Below are 21,636 nucleotides of genomic sequence, written 5' to 3'. Positions count from 1 at the left end.
CATGTGACCATCTGTAACGTGTGACCATCTGCGTTTTTTTCCTGAAATAATCAGGTTTCAAAATTGTATGTAGACATTTTAAATACCGGTACGCTTGGAATGGAATGGAATTAGTTCTAAACCACGTTACAACCCGAAATAAAATAGAGAATAATGTGGATTAAAGGTTTTTAGCTCATGTAGATAATCAGTAACATTTTATAATAATAATATAAATAACAATATATTTCTGTGATGTATTTTATCTGCATAATAATGATATATTATCTGCATCATTAGTCTAAGAGAAGAACGGGTGTGTGACAAACTGCATTTGTGAAGGGGTCGTAAAGATGGGCCAAAGGATGTTTACCCGAGGGGGTGTGACAGCCCAGAGGAGTTTGGGTAATGTTTACCAAGGCTTGATCTCTACGGAAAAATACCAAGTGCCTTGATGTGAGAATGACCAATGAGAAATGTGACTCGCCTATTCCAGAATATCTAATAAAACCAACCAGCATGGGAAAAAACGGGGTGAGACGCAGGAGGATCACGCAGGCTGCTTACAACAGCTTGCGTGATCAGTCCTGGCGTTTTCTCCCAAGCTTGCCATACAAATGTCTGATATTTCTGTGTCGTTTCATATTCTAAGTTGAATTGTGTTCTTGATGTGTTAAGGAATAGCATCGGTGTATGTCTGATTCCATGACAAATAATAATTTAATAAGTCTTAATAAAGCATGAACAATTACTTAATAATTAATAATGAACACATGGTTTATTAAGAATGATTCAGGATTAGTAACTACTTATTTAATATTCTAACGGTTACAGTATTAACTAGAAAATCTGCAATGGCTTCTGGAGTGTCTGCGTCTCTCCCTCCCCCCCTCTCTCTCTCTCTCTCTCTCTCTCACAAAACTCTAAAGAATAAAGCCTAAAGAATTCCGCAGACACTCATAATGCCCAAATTCATTTAAATTGGGAAAAAGTACTAATACTTTTGAAACTTCTGCAAAAAGTACAAGTTATTCAAATGTCAAAAGTAATAGCACACATACTACTGCGAAAGCGATCGTAATGAGGTATAACATGTTGAAATCGGTTGAAGCGTTAAGGAGTTGAAACTGGCTAAATGAAAATCATGGAAAATATAATACTAGATTTTGCAATGGCTGAAGCCATTGCTTGAGTGTCTGCATTCTTGCTGAAAGTGTACATGTGTGTAAGTACAAATTTGTTGAAGTGTGAAGTTGTTGAAGTTGTTTAATTGTGTGGAATTGCCGAATTTGTGTAAAAGTACTTTTTTGTGTTAAAAGTATTTTTTGTGTTAAAAGTACTTTTTGTGTTAAAAGTACTTTTTGTGTTAAAAGTATTTTTGGTGTTAAAAGTTTTTTTTGTGTTAAAAGTATTTTTTGTGTTAAAAGTATTTTTTGTGTTAAAAGTACTTTTTGTGTTAAAAGTACTTTTTGTGTTAAAAGTATTTTTTGTGTTAAAAGTATTTTTTGTGTTAAAAGTATTTTTGGTGTAAAAGTATTTTTTTTATGTAAAAGTACTTTTTTGTGTAAAAGTACTGCATGTGTGTAAAAGTACTACATGTGTGTACAAGTACTACATGTGTTTAAATACTAATGTGTTGAATTCTGAATGTGTTGAAAGTGTTTGGAAGTGTGAATTGTGTTCAATGCCACATTTATTACAATGGGTTAAAGTACTTTTGTAAATACTGTAAAAAGTACAAGTAGTACAAATGTCAAAAGTAATAGCACACGTAAGACTGTGAAAGCGATCGTAATGAGGTATCACTTGTTGAAATCGGTGAAAGCGTTAAGGAGTTGAAACGCGCCAAAGTTTTGGACTGGAAAGGGTTAAAATATTGTACTTTTGCAAATACTGCAAAAAGTACAAGTAGTACAAATGTCAAAAGTAATAGCAATAATGACACAGTGAACACGATCATAATGATGTATCACTTGTTGAGATCGATGAAAGCGTTAAGGAGTTGAAACACACCGAAGGTCAGGAAAAAACTGGAAAATATAATAAAAATAAAAAACACTAGAACATATAGTGTCTGCGAGACATCTCGCAGACACTCAATAACTAGATTTTGCAATGGCTGAAGCCATTGCTTGAGTGTCTGCATTCTTGCTGAAAGTGTACATGTGTGTAAGTACAAATTTGTTGGAGTGTGAAGTTGTTGAAGTTGTTTAATTGTGTAAAAGTACTTTTTTGTGTAAAAGTACTTTTTTGTGTAAAAGTACTTTTTGTGTAAAAGTACTTTTTGTGTTAAAAGTTTTTTGTGTTAAAAGTATTTTTTGTGTTAAAAGTACTTTTTGTGTTAAAAGTATTTTTTGTGTTAAAAGTATTTTTTGTGTTAAAAGTACTTTTTGTGTTAAAAGTATTTTTTGTGTTAAAAGTATTTTTTGTGTTAAAAGTATTTTTGGTGTTAAAAGTTTTTTTGTGTTAAAATTATTTTTGTGTTAAAAGTATTTTTTGTGTTAAAAGTTTTTTGTGTTAAAAGTATTTGTGTTAAAAGTATTTTTTGTGTTAAAAGTACTTTTTGTGTTAAAAGTATTTTTTGTGTTAAAAGTATTTTTGGTGTAAAAGTATTTTTTTTATGTAAAAGTACTTTTTTGTGTACAAGTACTACATGTGTTTAAATACTCATGTGTTGAATTCTGAATGTGTTGAAAGTGTTTGGAAGTGTGGAAGGGTTAATATTTGTTGAAAACATGAATTGTGTTCAAATGCCACATTTATTACAATGTGTTAAAGTACTTTTGTAAATACTGTAAAAAGTTCAAGTAGTACAAATGTCAAAAGTAATAGTGTCCACTAGATGGGGGCATAAGAAAACAAATGCACTGATGGGAGCAGAGGAGCCACAGGGACAGGGACTTGGGTGTGTTCGAAACATGTGCTCTGCCTGCGACATTTAAAGTGTCCACTAGATGGCGGCATAAGAAAACAAATGCACTGATGGGAGCAGAGGTGCCACAGGGACAGGGACTTGGGTGTGTTCGAAACATGTGCTCTCCCTGCCACATTTAAAGTGTCCACTAGATGGCGGCATAAGAAAACAAATGCACTGATGGGAGCAGAGGTGCCACAGGGACTTGGGTGTGTTGATTGAAGATGGGGAGCAGGTGCGAGGGATGTCATGGGAATCCCCTGTCCTTAGGATTCTCCTTCTCGGCCAGGAAAAACTAAAAAAACCTCCATGGGAAAAAGTAGACAGGCCGGACGGTTGGTTGAGCTGGGTAAGTAGGTGGTAAAAGTACTTTTTTGTGTAAAAGTACTTTTTGTGTTAAAAGTATTTTTTGTGTTAAAAGTACTTTTTGTGTTAAAAGTATTTTTTGTGTTAAAAGTATTTTTTGTGTTAAAAGTACTTTTTGTGTTAAAAGTATTTTTTGTGTTAAAAGTATTTTTTGTGTTAAAAGTACTTTTTGTGTTAAAAGTATTTTTTGTGTTAAAAGTTTTTTTTTGTGTTAAAAGTATTTTTTGTGTTAAAAGTACTTTTTGTGTTAAAAGTACTTTTTGTGTTAAAAGTATCTTTTGTGTTAAAAGTATTTTTTTTATGTAAAAGTACTTTTTTGTGTAAAAGTACTGCATGTGTGTAAAAGTACTACATGTGTTTAAATACTAATGTGTTGAATTCTGAATGTGTTGAAAGTGTTTGGAAGTGTGTAAGGGTTAATATTTGTTGAAAACATGAATTGTGTTCAATGCCACATTTATTACAATGGGTTAAAGTACTTTTGTAAATACTGTAAAAAGTACAAGTAGTACAAATGTCAAAAGTAATAGCACACGTAAGACTGTGAAAGCGATCGTAATGAGGTATCACTTGTTGAAATCGGTGAAAGCGTCAAGGAGTTGAAACTTACCGAAGGTGGAAAAGTGTCAAAATACTTATACTTTTGTAAATACTGCAAAAAGTACAAGTATTACAAATGTCAAAAGTAATAGCAGTAATGAGACAGTGAAAGCGATCGTAATGAGGTATCACTTGTTGAAATCGGTGAAAGCGTTAAGGAGTTGAAACGCTCCAAAGGTTTTGGACGTGAAAGGGTTAAATATTATACTTTTACAAATACTGCGAAAAGTAAAAGTAGTACAAATGTCACAAGTAATAGCAATAATGACACAGTGAACACGATCATAATGAGGTATCACTTGTTGAAATCGGTGAAAGTGTTAGGGAGTTGAAAGGCGCCGAAGGTCAGGAAAAAACTGGAAAATATAATAATAATAATAATAAATATAGCCGCAAGCGGCAATGATCGGCCCTCGCCACGCCGCCGCCACACCGCCGCCACGCCGCAAGAGGAGGGGGCGCTAACGTGCCCCAATTGTCCTTTTATTACGCCTACTGCTGAATCTGTGACGCTGTCACATCTTCTCCCCTTTGTTTTACCATCAAAAAGCTATTTTATTTTGAATTCTTGGCAAAATGTGCGGCTTCGCCGCACAGACACCGTGACTCTTTGAATGAAAATGTGGATAACTTTTGATGGTCCTGAAGATGAGTCTCACCAAATTTCAGGTTAATATGTCTAACGCCCTGGGAGGAGTTTGTGAAAGTCTAAAGTGTAAACATGTTCTGGCGATTTCCCCATTGGAATAACATGAAAGGTTTCGATCATCGTTACGGCAACGCCATAACAATTATGACATGGGTCTCATTGACTTTTTTGATGGGGATGCCAAAATTGAGTTGTGTGTCAAATTTCATATAATTTCGCAAAACTAAACATTTAACCTCCATATAAAAGCTGTAGGGGGCGCTGTGGCGCCAAATGAATTTATTTCACTTCAAGTAGGTTTAGGGCAAAGAGTTTAACAACTGATTCTAATTTGACGCAATTCGGACTTTATCTGCGCAAACGGCAGAAATTTTAAATATGGGAGATTTCTGAAATTCTAGCTACAGTTTGCGGCTTCGCCGCACCGAGACCGTGAGAGGTATCAATGTAATTTGGATAACTTTTGATGTCCCACTCCTCAGTAGCATTTTCACCAAATTTCAGCTTTTTAGGGCCAACGCCCTGGGAGGAGTTCGTAAAAGTACGACGTTTGGAAAAACTCCGAAGTCATGTTTAGCCATTTTTGAAGCAATATGGCCGACATTTGGTTCGGGGGACGGCGTTACCGTAATAATATTTTTTACTTCTCTTGTCACCATCTACCTCTGCGCCAAATTTCATGATTCTACGATCAGATTTTTTTTGGGTCATTTCCCATCTCTCAATGCATTTTTGGTACATTTGGTGGCGCTGACGCGCCAATTTTTTTTATTTTAGAAAAGGGAAATAGCCAGAATGTAGAGAGGCACGATTTTTAGAGGTGTGCAAATTTTTGTGACTTTTCGTCAATGTTCACTGGGTGAAAAATAGGGGGGTTGGTCCCGAGAAGAAGAAGAAGAAGAAGAAGAAAGAAAGAATAATATTCCGATGCGAAAACAATGTTTCCCATTTTTCAAATATCATAAACTATACATTTTCGGAAAGCGCTCGCGCTTTCCTACCTCATGGTGTGGGTCCCTGGTCACTGACGGGTACTTTCGATAATTTTGAGTGGGCTCCGCCCACTTTGTGTTTTTGGCCCTCTATACAGTAATAATGTTCAATTTTTGCATTACATGCTTATATGCACGGAACATGCAAGAGATGGGGAACGTATTCGTGAGCTACTTAGCGCAAATGAGTGCTTTATATGGGGATGACGACCGCTTCGCGGTCGTCATCCCAATGTAAAGTGCTCGTTTAGTGCGAACTTTTGCACGGGCTTCGCCCGTTTACAACGGTAATGTTCCATTTTCCTACAACTAATTAGTATGCACGGGGCGTGCATGAGTGGAGGAGTGCGTTAGTGAGTGTTTGGAAGTGGGCGAGCGCTTCGCGCTCGATTTCGTGCGCACTACGTGCGCACTTTCGCAGCCGTGCTTCGCACGGCCTTACGAGATTAATAGGCCTCTCGCCAGCTTGTGGCGCTCGGGCCTAATAATAAAAAACACTAGAACATATAGTGTCTGCGAGACATCTCGCAGACACTCAACTAGATTTTGCAATGGCTGAAGCCATTGCTTGAGTGTCTGCATTCTTGCTGAAAGTGTACATGTGTGTAAGTACAAATTTGTTGAAGTGTGAAGTTGTTTGAAGTTGTTTAATTGTGTTAAAGGTATTTTTTGTGTTAAAAGTACTTTTTGTGTTAAAAGTACTTTCTGTTAAAAGTATTTTTTGTGTTAAAAGTACTTTTTGTGTTAAAAGTATTTTTTGTGTTAAAAGTACTTTTTGTGTTAAAAGTACTTTTTGTGTTAAAAGTACTTTTTGTGTTAAAAGTACTTTTTGTGTTAAAAGTACTTTTTGTGTTAAAAGTATTTTTTGTTAAAAAAATACTTTTAACACAAAAAATACTTTTAACACAAAAAATACTTTTGTGTTAAAAGTGCTTTTTTTGTAAAAGTACTTTTTTGTGTAAAAGAACTTTTTTGTGTAAAAGTACTTTTTGTGAAAAAGTATTTTTTGTGTTAAAAGTATTTTTGGTGTAAAAGTATTTTTTATGTAAAAGTACTTTTTGTAAAAGTACTGCATGTGTGTACAAGTACTACATGTGTGTACAAGTACTACATGTGTTTAAATACTAATGTGTTGAATTCTGAATGTGTTGAAAGTGTTTGGAAGTGTGGAAGGGTTAATATTTGTTGAAAACATGAATTGTGTTCAATGCCACATTTATTACAATGGGTTAAAGTACTTTTGTAAATACTGTAAAAAGTACAGGTAGTACAAATGTCAAAAGTAATAGCACACGTAAGACTGTGAAAGCGATCGTAATGAGGTATCACTTGTTGAAATCGGTGAAAGCGTCAAGGAGTTGAAACTTACCGAAGGTGGAAAAGTGTCAAAATACTTATACTTTTGTAAATACTGCAAAAAGTACAAGTATTACAAATGTCAAAACTAATAGCAGTAATGAGACAGTGAAAGCGATCGTAATGAGGTATCACTTGTTGAAATCGGTGAAAGCGTTAAGGAGTTGAAACGCTCCAAAGGTTTTGGACGTGAAAGGGTTAAATATTATACTTTTACAAATACTGCGAAAAGTAAAAGTAGTACAAATGTCACAAGTAATAGCAATAATGACACAGTGAACACGATCATAATGAGGTATCACTTGTTGAAATCGGTGAAAGCGTTAGGGAGTTGAAAGGCGCCGAAGGTCAGGAAAAAACTGGAAAATATAATAATAATAATAATAATAAAAAACACTAGAACATATAGTGTCTGCGAGACATCTCGCAGACACTCAACTAGATTTTGCAATGGCTGAAGCCATTGCTTGAGTGTCTGCATTCTTGCTGAAAGTGTACATGTGTGTAAGTACAAATTTGTTGAAGTGTGAAGTTGTTTGAAGTTGTTTAATTGTGTTAAAGGTATTTTTTGTGTTAAAAGTTTTTTTTGTGTTAAAAGTACTTTTTGTGTTAAAAGTATTTTTTGTGTTAAAAGTATTTTTTGTGTTAAAAGTATTTTTTGTGTTAAAAGTATTTTTTGTGTTAAAAGTATTTTTTGTGTTAAAAGTATTTTTTGTGTTAAAAGTATTTTTTGTGTTAAAAGTATTTTTTGTGTTAAAAGTATTTTTTGTGTTAAAAGTACTTTTTGTGTTGAAAGTATTTTTTGTGTTAAAAGTATTTTTTGTGTTAAAAGTATTTTTTGTGTTAAAAGTATTTTTTGTGTTAAAAGTACTTTTTGTGTTAAAAGTACTTTTTGTGTTAAAAGTATTTTTTGTGTTAAAAGTATTTTTTGTGTTAAAAGTACTTTTTGTGTTAAAAGTACTTTTTGTGTTAAAAGTACTTTTTGTGTTAAAAGTATTTTTTGTGTTAAAAGTATTTTTTGTGTTAAAAGTACTTTTTGTGTTAAAAGTACTTTTTGTGTTAAAAAATACTTTTAACACAAAAAATACTTTTGTGTTAAAAGTGCTTTTTTTGTAAAAGTACTTTTTTGTGTAAAAGAACTTTTTTGTGTAAAAGTACTTTTTGTGAAAAAGTATTTTTTGTGTTAAAAGTATTTTTGGTGTAAAAGTATTTTTTTTATGTAAAAGTACTTTTTTTGTTAAAGTACTGCATGTGTGTACAAGTACTACATGTGTGTACAAGTACTACATGTGTGTACAAGTACTACATGTGTTTAAATACTAATGTGTTGAATTCTGAATGTGTTGAAAGTGTTTGGAAGTGTGGAAGGGTTATTATTTGTTGAAAACATGAATTGTGTTCAATGCCACATTTATTACAATGGGTTAAAGTACTTTTGTAAATACTGTAAAAAGTACAGGTAGTACAAATGTCAAAAGTAATAGCACACGTAAGACTGTGAAAGCGATCGTAATGAGGTATCACTTGTTGAAATCGATGAAAGCGTCAAGGAGTTGAAACTTACCGAAGGTGGAAAAGTGTCAAAATACTTATACTTTTGTAAATACTGCAAAAAGTACAAGTATTACAAATGTCAAAAGTAATAGCAGTAATGAGACAGTGAAAGCAATCGTAATGAGGTATCACTTGTTGAAATCGGTGAAAGCGTTAAGGAGTTGAAACGCACCAAAGGTTTTGGACGTGAAAGGGTTAAATATTATACTTTTACAAATACTGCAAAAAGTGCAAGTAGTACAAATGTCAAAAGTAATAGCAATAATGAGACAGTGAACACGATCATAATGAGGTATCACTTGTTGAAATCGGTGAAAGCGTTAGGGAGTTGAAAGGCGCCGAAGGTCAGGAAAAAACTGGAAAATATAATAATAATAATAATAATAATAATAATAATAATAATAATAATAATAATAATAAAAAACACTAGAACATATAGTGTCTGCGAGACATCTCGCAGACACTCAATAATAATAAAAAACACTAGAACATATAGTGTCTGCGAGATGTCTCGCAGACACTCAACTAGATTTTGCAATGGCTGAAGCCATTGCTTGAGTGTCTGCATTCTTGCTGAAAGTGTACATGTGTGTAAGTACAAATTTGTTGAAGTGTGAAGTTGTTTGAAGTTGTTTAATTGTGTTAAAAGTTTTTTTTGTGTTAAAAGTATTTTGTGTGTTAAAAGTATTTTTTGTGTTAAAAGTATTTTTTTTTATGTAAAAGTACTGCATGTGTGTAAAAGTACTACATGTGTTTAAATACTAATGTGTTGAATTCTGAATGTGTTGAAAGTGTTTGGAAGTGTGGAAGGGTTAATATTTATTGAAAACATGAATTGTGTTCAATGCCACATTTATTACAATGGGTTAAAGTACTTTTGTTAATACTGTAAAAAGTACAAGTAGTACAAATGTCAAAAGTAATAGCACACGTAAGACTGTGAAAGCGATCGTAATGAGGTATCACTTGTTGAAATCGGTGAAAGCGTCAAGGAGTTGAAACTTACCGAAGGTGGAAAAGTGTCAAAATACTTGTACTTTTTGCAGTATTTACAAAAGTATAAGTATTACAAATGTCAAAAGTAATAGCAGTAATGAGACAGTGAAAGCGATCGTAATGAGGTATCACTTGTTGAAATCGGTGAAAGCGTTAAGGAGTTGAAACGCGCCAAAGGTTTTGGACGTGAAAGGGTTAAATATTATACTTTTACAAATACTGCGAAAAGTGCAAGTAGTACAAATGTCAAAAGTAATAGCAATAAGGACACAGTGAACACGATCATAATGAGGTATCACTTGTTGAAATCGGTGAAAGCGTTAGGGAGTTGAAAGGCGCCGAAGGTCAGGAAAAAACTGGAAAATATAATAATAATAATAATAATAATAATAAAAAACACTAGAACATAGTGTCTGCGAGACATCTCGCAGACACTCAACTAGATTTTGCAATGGCTGAAGCCATTGCTTGAGTGTCTGCATTCTTGCTGAAAGTGTACATGTGTGTAAGTACAAATTTGTTGAAGTGTGAAGTTGTTTGAAGTTGTTTAATTGTGTTAAAGGTATTTTTTGTGTTAAAAGTTTTTTTTGTGTTAAAAGTACTTTTTGTGTTAAAAGTATTTTTTGTGTTAAAAAGTATTTTTTGTGTTAAAAGTACTTTTTGTGTTAAAAGTACTTTTTCTGTTAAAAGTATTTTTTGTGTTAAAAGTGTTTTTTGTGTTAAAAGTATTTTTTGTGTTAAAAGTATTTTTTGTGTTAAAAGTATTTTTTGTGTTAAAAGTACTTTTTGTGTAAAAAGTACTTTTTGTGTTAAAAGTATTTTTTGTGTTAAAAGTACTTTTTGTGTTAAAAGTACTTTGTGTTAAAAGTACTTTTTGTGTTAAAAGTATTTTTTGTGTTAAAAGTACTTTTTGTGTTAAAAGTATTTTTTGTGTTAAAAGTATTTTTTGTGTTAAAAGTACTTTTTGTGTTAAAAATACTTTTTGTGTCAAAAGTATTTTTTGTGTTTAAAAAATACTTTTAACACAAAAAATACTTTTAACACAAAAAATACTTTTAACACAAAAAATACTTTTGTGTTAAAAGTGCTTTTTTTGTAAAAGTACTTTTTTGTGTAAAAGAACTTTTTTGTGAAAAAGTATTTTTTGTGTTAAAAGTATTTTTGGTGTAAAAGTATTTTTTTTATGTAAAAGTACTTTTTTTGTAAAAGTACTGCATGTGTGTACAAGTACTACATGTGTGTACAAGTACTACATGTGTTTAAATACTAATGTGTTGAATTCTGAATGTGTTAAAAGTGTTTGGAAGTGTGGAAGGGTTAATATTTGTTGAAAACATGAATTGTGTTCAATGCCACATTTATTACAATGGGTTAAAGTACTTTTGTAAATACTGTAAAAAGTACAGGTAGTACAAATGTCAAAAGGAATAGCACACCTAAGACTGTGAAAGCGATCGTAATGAGGTATCACTTGTTGAAATCGGTGAAAGCGTCAAGGAGTTGAAACTTACCGAAGGTGGAAAAGTGTCAAAATACTTATACTTTTGTAAATACTGCAAAAAGTACAAGTATTACAAATGTCAAAAGTAATAGCAGTAATGAGACAGTGAAAGCGATCGTAATGAGGTATCACTTGTTGAAATCGGTGAAAGCGTTAAGGAGTTGAAACGCTCCAAAGGTTTTGGACGTGAAAGGGTTAAATATTATACTTTTACAAATACTGCGAAAAGTAAAAGTAGTACAAATGTCACAAGTAATAGCAATAATGACACAGTGAACACGATCATAATGAGGTATCACTTGTTGAAATCGGTGAAAGCGTTAGGGAGTTGAAAGGCGCCGAAGGTCAGGAAAAAACTGGAAAATATAATAATAATAATAACTAGATTTTGCAATGGCTGAAGCCATTGCTTGAGTGTCTGCATTCTTGCTGAAAGTGTACATGTGTGTAAGTACAAATTTGTTGAAGTGTGAAGTTGTTGAAGTTGTTTAATTGTGTGAAATTGCCGAATTTGTGTAAAAGTACTTTTTTGTGTTAAAAGTTTTTTTTGTGTTAAAAGTACTTTTTGTGTTAAAAGTACTTTTTGTGTTAAAAGTACTTTTTGTGTTAAAAGTATTTTTTGTGTTAAAAGTACTTTGTGTTAAAAGTACTTTGTGTTAAAGGTTTTTTTTGTGTTAAAAGTACTTTTTGTGTTAAAAGTATTTTTTGTGTTAAAAGTACTTTTTGTTTTAAAAGTATATTTTGTGTTAAAAGTATTTTTTGTGTTAAAAGTATTTTTTGTGTTAAAAGTATTTTTTGTGTTAAAAGTATTTTTGGTGTTAAAAGTACTTTTTGTGTTAAAAGTATTTTTTGTGTAAAAGTATTTTTTTTATGTAAAAGTACTTTTTTGTAAAAGTACTGCATGTGTGTACAAGTACTACATGTGTGTACAAGTACTACATGTGTTTAAATACTAATGTGTTGAATTCTGAATGTGTTGAAAGTGTTTGGAAGTGTGGAAGGGTTAATATTTATTGAAAACATGAATTGTGTTCAATGCCACATTTATTACAATGGGTTAAAGTACTTTTGTTAATACTGTAAAAAGTACAAGTAGTACAAATGTCAAAAGTAATAGCACACGTAAGACTGTGAAAGCGATCGTAATGAGGTATCACTTGTTGAAATCGGTGAAAGCGTCAAGGAGTTGAAACTTACCGAAGGTGGAAAAGTGTCAAAATACTTATACTTTTGTAAATACTGCAAAAAGTACAAGTATTACAAATGTCAAAAGTAATAGCAGTAATGAGACAGTGAAAGCGATCGTAATGAGGTATCACTTGTTGAAATCGGTGAAAGCGTTAAGGAGTTGAAACGCACCAAAGGTTTTGGACGTGAAAGGGTTAAATATTATACTTTTACAAATACTGCAAAAAGTGCAAGTAGTACAAATGTCAAAAGTAATAGCAATAATGAGACAGTGAACACGATCATAATGAGGTATCACTTGTTGAAATCGGTGAAAGCGTTAGGGAGTTGAAAGGCGCCGAAGGTCAGGAAAAAACTGGAAAATATAATAATAATAATAATAATAATAATAATAATAATAAAAAACACTAGAACATATAGTGTCTGCGAGACATCTCGCAGACACTCAACTAGATTTTGCAATGGCTGAAGCCATTACTTGAGTGTCTGCATTCTTGCTGAAAGTGTACATGTGTGTAAGTACAAATTTGTTGAAGTGTGAAGTTGTTGAAGTTGTTTAATTGTGTGAAATTGCCGAATTTGTGTAAAAGTACTTTTTTGTGTAAAAGTACTTTTTGTGTTAAAAGTATTTTTGTGTTAAAAGTATTTTTTGTGTTAAAAGTATTTTTTGTGTTAAAAGTGCTTTTTTGTGTTAAAGTACTTTTTGTGAAAAAGTATTTTTTTGTGTTAAAAGTATTTTTTTGTGTTAAAAGTATTTTTGGTGTAAAAGTATTTTTTTTATGTAAAAGTACTTTTTTTTGTAAAAGTACTGCATGTGTGTACAAGTACTACATGTGTTTAAATACAAAAGTGTTGAATTCTGAATGTGTTGAAAGTGTTTGGAAGTGTGGAAGGGTTAATATTTGTTGAAAACATGAATTGTGTTCAATGCCACATTTATTACAATGGGTTAAAGTACTTTTGTAAATACTGTAAAAAGTACAGGTAGTACAAATGTCAAAAGTAATAGCACACGTAAGACTGTGAAAGCGATCGTAATGAGGTATCACTTGTTGAAATCGGTGAAAGCGTCAAGGAGTTGAAACGCACCAAAGGTTTTGGACGTGAAAGGGTTAAATATTATACTTTTACAAATACTGCAAAAAGTGCAAGTAGTACAAATGTCAAAAGTAATGGCAATAATGAGACAGTGAACACGATCATAATGAGGTATCACTTGTTGAAATCGGTGAAAGCGTTAGGGAGTTGAAAGGCGCCGAAGGTCAGGAAAAAACTGGAAAATATAATAATAATAATAACTAGATTTTGCAATGGCTGAAGCCATTGCTTGAGTGTCTGCATTCTTGCTGAAAGTGTACATGTGTGTAAGTACAAATTTGTTGAAGTGTGAAGTTGTTGAAGTTGTTTAATTGTGTGAAATTGCCGAATTTGTGTAAAAGTACTTTTTTGTGTTAAAAGTTTTTTTTGTGTTAAAAGTGTTTTTTGTGTTAAAAGTACTTTTTGTGTTAAAAGTACTTTTTGTGTTAAAAGTATTTTTTGTGTTAAAAGTACTTTGTGTTAAAAGTACTTTGTGTTAAAGGTTTTTTTTTGTGTTAAAAGTACTTTTTGTGTTAAAAGTATTTTTTGTGTTAAAAGTACTTTTTGTTTTAAAAGTATATTTTGTGTTAAAAGTATTTTTTGTGTTAAAAGTATTTTTTGTGTTAAAAGTATTTTTTGTGTTAAAAGTATTTTTGGTGTTAAAAGTACTTTTTGTGTTAAAAGTATTTTTTGTGTAAAAGTATTTTTTTTATGTAAAAGTACTTTTTTGTAAAAGTACTGCATGTGTGTACAAGTACTACATGTGTGTACAAGTACTACATGTGTTTAAATACTAATGTGTTGAATTCTGAATGTGTTGAAAGTGTTTGGAAGTGTGGAAGGGTTAATATTTATTGAAAACATGAATTGTGTTCAATGCCACATTTATTACAATGGGTTAAAGTACTTTTGTTAATACTGTAAAAAGTACAAGTAGTACAAATGTCAAAAGTAATAGCACACGTAAGACTGTGAAAGCGATCGTAATGAGGTATCACTTGTTGAAATCGGTGAAAGCGTCAAGGAGTTGAAACTTACCGAAGGTGGAAAAGTGTCAAAATACTTATACTTTTGTAAATACTGCAAAAAGTACAAGTATTACAAATGTCAAAAGTAATAGCAGTAATGAGACAGTGAAAGCGATCGTAATGAGGTATCACTTGTTGAAATCGGTGAAAGCGTTAAGGAGTTGAAACGCACCAAAGGTTTTGGACGTGAAAGGGTTAAATATTATACTTTTACAAATACTGCAAAAAGTGCAAGTAGTACAAATGTCAAAAGTAATAGCAATAATGAGACAGTGAACACGATCATAATGAGGTATCACTTGTTGAAATCGGTGAAAGCGTTAGGGAGTTGAAAGGCGCCGAAGGTCAGGAAAAAACTGGAAAATATAATAATAATAATAATAATAATAATAATAATAATAATAATAAAAAACACTAGAACATATAGTGTCTGCGAGACATCTCGCAGACACTCAACTAGATTTTGCAATGGCTGAAGCCATTGCTTGAGTGTCTGCATTCTTGCTGAAAGTGTACATGTGTGTAAGTACAAATTTGTTGAAGTGTGAAGTTGTTGAAGTTGTTTAATTGTGTGAAATTGCCGAATTTGTGTAAAAGTACTTTTTTGTGTAAAAGTACTTTTTGTGTTAAAAGTATTTTTGTGTTAAAAGTATTTTTTGTGTTAAAAGTGCTTTTTTTGTAAAAGTACTTTTTTGTGTAAAAGTACTTTTTTGTGTAAAAGTACTTTTTGTGAAAAAGTATTTTTTGTGTTAAAAGTATTTTTTTGTGTTAAAAGTATTTTTGGTGTAAAAGTATTTTTTTTATGTAAAAGTACTTTTTTTGTAAAAGTACTACATGTGTGTACAAGTACTACATGTGTTTAAATACAAAAGTGTTGAATTCTGAATGTGTTGAAAGTGTTTGGAAGTGTGGAAGGGTTAATATTTGTTGAAAACATGAATTGTGTTCAATGCCACATTTATTACAATGGGTTAAAGTACTTTTGTAAATACTGTAAAAAGTACAGGTAGTACAAATGTCAAAAGTAATAGCACACGTAAGACTGTGAAAGCGATCGTAATGAGGTATCACTTGTTGAAATCGGTGAAAGCGTCAAGGAGTTGAAACGCACCAAAGGTTTTGGACGTGAAAGGGTTAAATATTATACTTTTACAAATACTGCAAAAAGTGCAAGTAGTACAAATGTCAAAAGTAATGGCAATAATGAGACAGTGAACACGATCATAATGAGGTATCACTTGTTGAAATCGGTGAAAGCGTTAGGGAGTTGAAAGGCGCCGAAGGTCAGGAAAAAACTGGAAAATATAATAATAATAATAATAACTAGATTTTGCAATGGCTGAAGCCATTGCTTGAGTGTCTGCATTCTTGCTGAAAGTGTACATGTGTGTAAGTACAAATTTGTTGAAGTGTGAAGTTGTTTGAAGTTGTTTAATTGTGTTAAAAGTACTTTTTGTGTTAAAAGTATTTTTTGTGTTAAAAGTATTTTTTGTGTTAAGAGTTTTTTTTGTGTTAAAAGTACTTTTTGTGTTAAAAGTACTTTTTGTGTTAAAAGTACTTTTTGTGTTAAAAGTACTTTTTGTGTTAAAAGTATTTTTTGTGTTAAAAGTATTTTTTGTATTAAAAGTACTTTTTCTGTTAAAAGTATTTTTTGTGTTAAAAGTATTTTTTGTGTTAAAAGTATTTTTTGTGTTAAAAGTATTTTTTGTGTTAAAAGTATTTTTTGTGTTAAAAGTACTTTTTGTGTTAAAAGTATTTTTTGTGTTAAAAGTATTTTTTGTGTTAAAAGTACTTTTTGTGTTAAAAGTATTTTTTGTGTTAAAAGTATTTTTTGTGTTAAAAGTACTTTTTGTGTTAAAAGTACTTTTTGTGTTAAAAGTACTTTTTGTGTTAAAAGTATTTTTTGTGTTAAAAGTACTTTTTGTGTTAAAAGTATTTTTTGTGTTAAAAGTATTTTTTGTGTTAAAAGTATTTTTTGTGTTAAAAGTATTTTTTGTGTTAAAAGTACTTTTTGTGTTAAAAGTATTTTTTGTGTTAAAAGTATTTTTTGTGTTAAAAGTGTTTTTTGTGTTAAAAGTGCTTTTTTTGTAAAAGTACTTTTTTGTGTAAAAGTACTTTTTTGTGTAAAAGTACTTTTTGTGTTAAAAGTATTTTTGGTGTAAAAGTATTTTTTTTATGTAAAAGTACTTTTTTTGTAAAAGTACTGCATGTGTGTACAAGTACTACATGTGTGTACAAGTACTACATGTGTTTAAATACTAATGTGTTGAATTCTGAATGTGTTTGGAAGTGTGGAAGGGTTAATATTTGTTGAAAACATGAATTGTGTTCAATGCCACATTTATTACAATGGGTTAAAGTACTTTTGTAAATACTGTAAAAAGTACAAGTAGTACAAATGTCAAAAGTAATAGCACACGTAAGACTGTGAAAGCGATCGTAATGAGGTATCACTTGTTGAAATCGGTGAAAGCGTCAAGGAGTTGAAACTTACCGAAGGTGGAAAAGTGTCAAAGTACTTATACTTTTGTAAATACTGCAAAAAGTACAAGTATTACAAATGTCAAAAGTAATAGCAGTAATGAGACAGTGAAAGCGATCGTAATGAGGTATCACTTGTTGAAATCGGTGAAAGCGTTAAGGAGTTGAAACGCGCCAAAGGTTTTGACTGGAAAGGGTTAAAATATTATACTTTTACAAATACTGCAAAAAGTAAAAGTAGTACAAATGTCACAAGTAATAGCAATAATGACATAGTGAACACGATCATAATGAGGTATCACTTGTTGAAATCGGTGAAAGCGTTAGGGAGTTGAAAGGCGACGAAGGTCAGGAAAAAACTGGAAAATATAATAATAATAACTAGATTTTGCAATGGCTGAAGCCATTGCTTGAGTGTCTGCATTCTTGCTGAAAGTGTACATGTGTGTAAGTACAAATTTGTTGAAGTGTGAAGTTGTTGAAGTTGTTTAATTGTGTGAAATTGCCGAATTTGTGTAAAAGTACTTTTTTGTGTTAAAAGTGTTTTTTGTGTTAAAAGTACTTTTTGTGTTAAAAGTATTTTTTGTGTTAAAAGTTTTTTTTGTGTTAAAAGTTTTTTTTGTGTTAAAAGTACTTTGTGTTAAAAGTTTCTTTTGTGTTAAAAGTATTTTTGGTGTTAAAAGTACTTTTTGTGTTAAAAGTATTTTTTTTGTGTTAAAAAGTACTTTTTGTGTTAAAAGTATTTTTTGTGTTAAAAGTATTTTTGGTGTTAAAAGTATTTTTGTGTTAAAAGTATTTTTTTTGTTAAAAGTATTTTTTTTTATGTAAAAGTACTTTTTTTGTAAAAGTACTGCATGTGTGTAAAAGTACTACATGTGTTTAAATACTAATGTGTTGAATTCTGAATGTGTTGAAAGTGTTTGGAAGTGTGGAAGGGTTAATATTTATTGAAAACATGAATTGTGTTCAATGCCACATTTATTACAATGGGTTAAAGTACTTTTGTTAATACTGTAAAAAGTACAAGTAGTACAAATGTCAAAAGTAATAGCAATAAGGACACAGTGAACACGATCATAATGAGGTATCACTTGTTGAACTCGGTGAAAGCGTTAAGGAGTTGAAACGCGCCGAAGGTCAGGAAAAAACTGGAAAATATAATAACTAGATTTTGCAATGGCTGAAGCCATTGCTTGAGTGTCTGCATTCTTGCTGAAAGTGTACATGTGTGTAAGTACAAATTTGTTGAAGTGTGAAGTTGTTTGAAGTTGTTTAATTGTGTTAAAGGTATTTTTTGTGGTAAAAGTTTTTTTTGTGTTAAAAGTACTTTTTGTGTTAAAAGTATTTTTTGTGTTAAAAGTATTTTTGTGTTAAAAGTATTTTTTGTGTTAAAAGTACTTTTTGTGTTAAAAGTATTTTTTGTGTTAAAAGTATTTTTGTGTTAAAAGTACTTTTTGTGTGAAGTTTTTGTGTTAAAAGTATTTTTTGTGTTAAAAGTATTTTTTGTGTTAAAAGTATTTTTGTGTTAAAAGTATTTTTTGTGTTAAAAGTATTTTTTGTGTTAAAAGTATTTTTTGTGTTAAAAGTATTTTTGTGTTAAAAGTACTTTTTGTCTTAAAAGTATTTTTTGTGTTAAAAGTACTTTTTGTGTTAAAAGTATTTTTTGTGTTAAAAGTATTTTTGGTGTAAAAGTATTTTTTTAATGTAAAAGTACTTTTTTGTGTAAAAGTACTGCATGTGTGTAAAAGTACTACATGTGTGTACAAGTACTACATGTGTTTAAATACTAATGTGTTGAATTCTGAATGTGTTGAAAGTGTTTGGAAGTAAGGAAGGGTTAATATTTATTGAAAACATGAATTGTGTTCAATGCCACATTTATTACAATGGGTTAAAGTACTTTTGTTAATACTGTAAAAAGTACAAGTAGTACAAATGTCAAAAGTAATAGCACACGTAAGACTGTGAAAGCGATCGTAATGAGGTATCACTTGTTGAAATCGGTGAAAGCGTCAAGGAGTTGAAACTTACCGAAGGTGGAAAAGTGTCAAAATACTTATACTTTTGTAAATACTGCAAAAAGTACAAGTATTACAAATGTCAAAAGTAATAGCAGTAATGAGACAGTGAAAGCGATCGTAATGAGGTATCACTTGTTGAAATCGGTGAAAGCGTTAAGGAGTTGAAACGCGCCAAAGGTTTTGACTGGAAAGGGTTAAAATATTATACTTTTACAAATACTGCAAAAAGTAAAAGTAGTAAGGCAAGGCAAGGCAAGGCAAGTTTATTTGTAGAGCACATTTCATACACAAGGCAATTCAAAGTGCTTCACACAGCAGGAAAAATGCATTCAAATCACAAAGAAATTACAGAAACAGAAATACAATAAAATTAACTAAATTAAAAATTATCAATCCAACTGATTTTCTAAACTAATAAAATCACAAACAAAAGAGAAGAGTGCAAAGAAAAAATCCTTTCAGTCATATGCGCAGCTAAACAAAACTGTTTTTAGCTTAGATTTGAACATTGTCAGAGTTGAAGCCTGTCTCACATCTTCAGGAAGACTGTTCCAGATTTTAGCTGCATAAAACTGAAATGCAGATTCCCCATGTTTTGTCCTGACTCTGGGCACCAGCAGGAGGCCGGTCCCTGAGGTCCTCAGAGTCCGAGATGGTTCATATGGCACTAACATATCCAAGATGTACTTTGGTGCTAGGACATGGAGAGACTTGTACACAAGCAGAGCTGCTTTAAAGTCTATTCTCTGAGCCACAGGGAGCCAGTGCAGAGACCTGAGAACAGGACTAATGTGATCATACTTCCTGGTTCTAGTCAGGACCCGAGCAGCAGCGTTCTGGATGTACTGCAGCTGTTTTACAACTCGTTTGGAGAGACCAGTGAGCAGGCCGTTACAGTAGTCTAATCTACTGGAGACAAACGCATGGATAAGTCTCTAAATCTGGTTTTGACACTATATTTTTGATTTTGGCAATGTTTTTTAGATGGTAAAAAGCTGCTGATGTTATTGATTTGACGTGGCTATTAAAGTTCAAGTCTGAGTCCATTATTACCCCCAGATTTCTAATTTGGTTTGTAGGTTTTAGAGCGAGACTCTGGAGGTGACCGCTAACACTTTCTCTTTGTTTCTGTGGGCCAAAAACGATTATTTCAGTCTTGTCTGAGTTCAGCTGGAGAAAGTTGTTTTGCATCCACAAACTGATCTGTTGGATGCAGTGACAGAGTGAATCTACTGGTCCATAGTCACCTGCCGATAGTGAAACATAGATCTGAGTGTCGTCTGCATAATTGTGATAGAACACATTTTCACTGCGTATCAACTGACCTAACGGCAGCATGTAGAGGTTGAACAGAAGGGGACCCAGGACTGACCCTTGGGGCACTCCACAGGTCAGGGTCATGTGGTCTGAGACACAGCTACCAATTTCAACAAAGTACTTCCTGTCTTCCAGATAGGACCTTAACCAGTTTAGGGCAGTGCCAGTGATGCCCACCCAGTCCTCTAGTCTCTGTAAGAGGATCCCATGATCGACAGTGTCAAAAGCAGCACTCAGATCTAACAGAATTAAGACTGAGGCTTTGCCCGTGTCAGTGTTCAGGCGGATGTCATTTGTCACCTTGACAAGAGCAGTCTCAGTGCTGTGATGAGGTCTAAAACCTGACTGAAAAACATCAAATGAGTTGTTTATTAAGAGGAAATCTGTGAGCTGTTGGTAAACAACCTTTTCAAGGACTTTGCCCAAAAATGGCAGATTAGAGATGGGCCGGTAATGACTCAGTACTGCGGCATCAAGACTGCTCTTCTTTAGGAGAGGCTTTATGACCGCAGTTTTCAAAGACATTGGGAATGTTCCAGATTGAAGCGACATGTTAACTATGTGAGTGAATGGTGCTAACAAACTGTTCAGCACAGACTTTAGAAATTTGGTGGGTAACACATCAAGGCAGCATGTAGATGAACTCAGACTGGTGATGATCTCATGGACAGTTTTGTCAGTTACTGGTGCAAAGTGAGTTAGCTCTAAGTGTCTTGGTGGTTTTAGGGTAATTTTTTGCATTGTGGGATTTATAGCATTTTTAATGCCCTGAACTTTGTCATTAAAGAATAATGCAAACTCATTACACTTGGATGTGGAAATGAGTTCTAACGGCAGCTGAGCTGGAGGGTTTGTTAATCTGTTTACTGTGGCAAACAGGACACGCGAGTTGTTACTGCAGCTTCCAATTATTTCAGAAAAATATCTTTCCCTAGTTCTACATAAGATTAGGTTGTACATGTTCAGCTTTTCTTTGTAAATCTCTTTTTGAACCTGGAGCTTTGACTTGCGCCATTTCCGTTCGGCCCTGCGGCACTCCCTTTTCTGTGCCCTGACCGAATCATCATTTCTCCACGGCGCCTTCTGCTTATTTTTAACCATTTTAGCCTTTATAGGGGCGATGGTGTCCAGAACATTCAAAACACTAGATGTAACAGAGTTCAACAAATCATTTACATTAGAACATGAGACATTTTCAAAGTTTATCATTTCCATAAACAGTGCACCTGTGCCATCACTTATGTGTCTCCTCTGAACAACTGCAGGACCAACCGGAGGTTGGGGAGAAACAGACAGGTCAAAGAAGACACAGAAATGATCAGACAGAGCAACATCAATCACATTAACATTTGAAATATTTACCCCCTTTGTAATTATGAGATCTAGAGTGTGTCCTTTGCTGTGGGTGGGGCCTCTCACATGCTGAGTAAGACTGAAGGTTTCAAGGACAGCATCAAGCTCTTTAGCGTTTCTGTCACAAACATTATCAACATGCACGTTGAAATCACCTGTAATGACCAAACCATCAAAGTCTGTGCATATGACTGAAAGCATCTCAGTAAAATCATCAATAAAACTTTGGCAGTGCTGGGGAGGCTTGTATAAAACAATGAAGAG

General features: G+C 32.5%; 1 protein-coding gene across 1 annotated transcript in view; it reads right to left on the bottom strand.

The window, feature by feature from the left end:
• The window catches only part of rpgrip1 (RPGR interacting protein 1), a 67,766-nt gene that overhangs the window by 21,005 nt on the left and 25,125 nt on the right, over positions 1-21,636 (bottom strand). The gene's annotated exons all lie outside the window — the stretch shown is intronic.

The sequence above is a fragment of the Eucyclogobius newberryi genome, unplaced genomic scaffold (genome assembly GCF_026437365.1).
Source record: "Eucyclogobius newberryi isolate DKJ021-1_F unplaced genomic scaffold, fEucNew1.0.hap1 SCAF_22, whole genome shotgun sequence".
Taxonomy (NCBI): Eukaryota; Metazoa; Chordata; class Actinopteri; order Gobiiformes; family Gobiidae; genus Eucyclogobius; species Eucyclogobius newberryi.
The sequence above is the reverse complement of the archived record's forward strand: the minus strand, read 5'-3'. Positions and strand labels throughout refer to the sequence as shown.